Genomic DNA, 4,994 nt, shown 5'->3' with positions numbered 1-4,994 from the left:
CCAACTTGAAACGACCCAAAAACACGACCCAAAAATTTTCTTTTTTCCATATAATCAAAACCATAATATAAATATCATAACATAAACACACGCGATATATCCCCAAAACATAATAAAATATTGTGCGGAAAACTGTATCATACTACATCAATCCAAAACATCAAGAGACATCCCCAGGATAAAAGCTATGCTGCGGTGTGTGCGATGCTGTCACCCCGAGCTCTTCCCTTTGCTTGCGGAAGTACCTGAAACCAAAACTAAAACTGTAAGCACGAAGCTTAGTGAGCTCCCCCAAACTACCACATACCATACAATAACATATAAACACATATTGGGCCTTGCCCAGTGCATCGGGCCGAAGCCCGGAAACTGCATCGGACCGAGTCCGGAACTGACTGGGACCTTGTCCCCTGCATCGGACCGAAGTCCGGAACTAACTGCATCGGACCGAAGTCCGGAACTGACTGGGACCTTGTCCCCTGCATCGGACCGAAGTCCGGAACTAACTGCATCGGACCGAAGTCCGGAACTGACTGGGACCTTGTCCCCTGCATCAGACCGAAGTCCGGAACTAACTGCATCGGACCGAAGTCCGGAACTGTCTGACTGAACATGGCATCGCATATCACATCAACTAGCATAGCACATATACGACATGCTACATCGGGCCGTGGCCCAGAACACATAGTACTTAACACATAAAACATAGCACACAAATCCTGTTCGAACCACGAAGGCATCGAACATACCAACTACTGCATCGGACCTAAATCCGGAAACTACTGCTAACTGAACGGGCCGGCATTGTGGCCTTAGACCCGTTCCTGAATCTCCTCAGCTACAAGTCCATAAACACACTCAATCAAATACTAAACACTGCGCTTGGGGTAAAATGACTCTTTTACCCTCGGCCAAAGTCAATTATCTTTTGGGCTGACTCGCCGAGTTGGGCCACCCAACTCGCCGAGTCCCACTCTTACTTTTCACTCTTACTCACTGCTACTCATCGAGTCTGGCATCGACTCGATGAGTACCCTCTTGATCCAAGAACTCAGACAATCTTCATCCGACTCGCCGAGTCGTATGAACAGACTCGACGAGTTGTTCTTGATCCCAAGAAGATTGCCTTGGACTCGCCGAGTTGTATGAACAAACTCGTCGAGTCCCTCCATCACTGAGTCTACTCTCAACTCGCTGAGTCCACTTCCTGACTCACCTCGTCCACTCGACACTGATAAAACTGAAGGACTCGGGACTCGCGACCCGACTCGTCGAGTCGTTCTTCCGACTCGCCGAGTCGCCGCCATGCAACTGATTTTTACTTGATTTTGTTTGAATCCAAAGCATACAATTGATAGATCTGAGTCCAATAAGCTGTTTTACCACGTAAAGTTTCCAACTTTACGTGCACAACCTCATGAATAAGGGAAATAAGGCTAAAAGATGCATAAAATGGGTAGATCTATGGTTATCATGCAATATAACTCCAAAAAGGCAGTAGATCTGGGCTCTACAACACCCCAACATTCAGATCCATAGATATTTCGACTTAATAAGACGTTCATGCAAGTGTAAGGCTTGAAACAAGCACCAACTAGCTCTTAGGAGAGCCCTAATGGAAGTTTAAAGCATATAATAAGATGGAACTCCAAAAATACCTCAATAAACTCTGATTTGGCCTTGGATCTTTGCACTACAACCCTTCTCCTTGCTTCTTTCTTCTTCTCCTTCTTCACACCTTCACAAAGAGGGCACCAAAACACATATAAGCTCTTCAATGGAGGTTTGGGGCTCTATCACTGCGTTCTCAGGGTGAGGGAGGCGAGAATGGGGGCTATAAGGTGGTATAAATAGTGGGCAACCCGGGGATTTTAGGGTTTCACCCAGACAGATGGACTCGCCGAGTCGGGGATATGGACTCGTCGAGTCCCCGGCTGACGCGTGCCCTCAGACGCGACCCTACTCGGCGAGTCAGGCTAGAACTCGCCGAGTCCCTCTTGAAAAACTCACTATAATTACCAATAAATCAACATACCGGGAACGGGTCGTTACAGAGAGAGGGAGAGAGAGAGAGAGAGAATTACATTGAATTTTTTATTCTTACGATTTTGGATTGAGTCATACGATTTATAATGCTCTTCTTCATTGTTCTTCTTCTCCATTTCTTTTTTCTAGGTTCTTTCTTTACTTTGTTTCCTTCTTCTTCTCTAATTTCACGCATTTACTCTATTCTTATTACCTGTTATTACTATATTCATATTGAGATGTCATAAAAAATTAATCAATCTACTAGAGGAAAGGTATGTGCTAACGATTTTTGAATTTGTATTGCCCTCCAGAAACCAACCGTGGTCTCATAGATCATTCCCCCATATCTTAATAGGTCTTAGCATTCCTCTAAATTTAGCTACACGAAGTCATGGATACACTTCTTGAATCAATCATCTAAACTGAAATTAATTTATTAGTTAGATGCAGTGACCAAAATGCAAGATTTGTGAAAGTTCGTTATTATTTATTAGTGTTAACCTTTGGCAAATTATGGAACTAATATTATATTTTTGTTCATAACAAGGCTTTTTTTTTCTTTGTAATAATTTCTTTGATCGGAAGATATGTATATCTGATTAGGCGTAGCCTGAAAAATCATATTTTAATTATTATAAGGAAAAAATACTTCAGAAATTGACCAAATTACAATGTATGAGTTTGATGTTTATGGCTATGACAATGCACTTTAATTGTAATGATTATCAAATTTCTTTACAGAATTTAACGTTGCTGGTACATATAACAACTTATTGTTGCTTTTGGTTTTACATGACCAATATGAATAGTGTCATATGAGCCTCCATGGGAGTTGGTATACCGGACAAAGTCAATTCATAAAGCTACTACACAACATGTTTTAATCAATGAGTCGCATCATGTTGTGATAAAACAAATATCACGTAGATCATTTATGTTAAAAATTATCGTATTAAAACACCAAATTGCTATAATATAAATATTAAATATTTTTATTTAATAGGTCTGGTTCAAGAACTCAAAATGAATCTAACTAACATCTTTTATTAAAATTTCACCTAAAACAATACCATTTATTAATGTGATGTGTATTTAATTTATATTCTCCGCGTTTAACGCGGATCATAATCTAGTTTTAGTATAATCGGGGACTCGTGGTTTTAGAGCCGGATTTTGTTTGGGTAAGAAGATGTGCTATGAGAAATGTAAAGTTATTATATTATTGAGGTTTTGATTTTCTCACATTGGCCACAATGTTCTGAACAGATCAACAGAATGTCCATGATTTGCACTTTGAAACTTTTGCTATTCACTACTGAGATAAAAAAAAAAAAAAAAAAAACAAAACAAAAAAAAAAAACAAAAAACAATAAATAAATAAATAATTCTTCACTGTTAATCCGTCGGCTATTAATTAGTTAAAATTACATAATAAAGTATATTAGTGTTTGGGTTTTATGAAGAAAAAAAATATAACTTTAATCAAGCTTGTTAAATAGTTTGTTTTTAGCCGCTTTACATACAAGATTCACAATATTAGGACATTTTGTAATTTTTTAACATTGGAAGTGTAAACTAAAAAAAGTTCTCTAATTAGTGGTTGAGTTTTATGAAGAAACAAATGAAAAAATATAACTTTAATGAAGCTTTTTAAATGTAATTCAAGAAGTGTATATTTAGAAAATTAACATGTCTAATTGAATCAAATTGCTCTTAGAAGAGTTGGATTCGGTGTTTTGACATTTATAAGAAAATTTGAAAAATATTTGATAACTTTCGTCAAGTTATATTTAGTGGTAAAAAGGGAATACAAGATTAAAATATAGAATGACTAGACAACTAGACATGTGGGTTTAAACATAGTTATGGCACCATTTCTGTAACTCGGTTATTGTCTTTTAAAGGAATTGAATGATAACATTCATGATCGTTTGTGGAAGTTTTTGTAATAAGAAATCTAAAGGGTCCTTTTTGGTCTATGAGTCTATCGATATTTTTTTTCTTCCCAAATAAGAAATAAAAGCCCTCCATCTTCGTCTCCGCCCCTTCCATTCCACTCCCTCAAAACATGAAAAATCAGATCTGCTGGTGAGCTGTTGGCTGTGACTATGTAGTCGGTGTCCTTTGGGGCGTCGTAGTGGTCGTCTTGGTCGGATGTACCGTTACGGTGGGTATCGGTCTCCATAAACTAGCGATAAACTCCACAACGGAGCCAACTGGCGGTGTTGTCAGTGTTTGTGTTAGCGGCTATCCTTCAAGTATCGACATACTGCTCCCGTCGAGGGACTGCATTAGTTAAACCGGGCTAGTTGTGTCACCTTCTTGCCGTTGCGGTCATTTGTTTGTCATTTCTAACGCCTGGTGGTGTTGCTGAGTGGGTTTTGTAGGACTGAGTGCAAGCTCGGATGGTACCAACTGTTGTGAAATGTCACTGGCTTAACTCCATCTTCCTAAGAGCGGGAATGAAGATCCTATGGATCACAACAAAGAAGATGAGACCGTTAGTCGTCTTCCGGGAGGTTTTCCCGGAACGAGGCTCTGACGATCAAGTCAGTGAGGGTTTCAGAGAGAGAGATAGAGGGTTAAAAGCATAACGATAGTGTCGAAGGGTTAAAGATCTTGACCTCTTCTCTTGGGGGAGAATAGTGCCTTTTATACGTGTGGATAGGGGGAACAGATCCCCCTGACAATATCTTCTACGTTTTCAGGTTTGGTAAGGGCTGATGGCTTTCGATTGGAGGATCGTGTTCCATGAGTGGTTGTTCTCTATTGGTGCAGACTTTACCAGAAGCGGCGTCTAGAGCACTATACATGTCAGAACTCTTAGTAGTATTTTGTCTTCAACGTTAGCATTGGCGCTTGGGCACCAAGGAATTGATACGGGCGAAGGCTCAGTGTTAATTATGCGTTGCTCCTTGGCCGATCCTTCTGTTATGGATTCCCAGTGAGATATGTCAACAGTCAAC

Source organism: Lactuca saligna, chromosome 9 (assembly GCF_052625555.1).
Source record: "Lactuca saligna cultivar CGN05327 chromosome 9, ASM5262555v1, whole genome shotgun sequence".
Classification (NCBI taxonomy): domain Eukaryota; kingdom Viridiplantae; phylum Streptophyta; class Magnoliopsida; order Asterales; family Asteraceae; genus Lactuca; species Lactuca saligna.
This window is presented reverse-complemented; position numbering follows the sequence as displayed.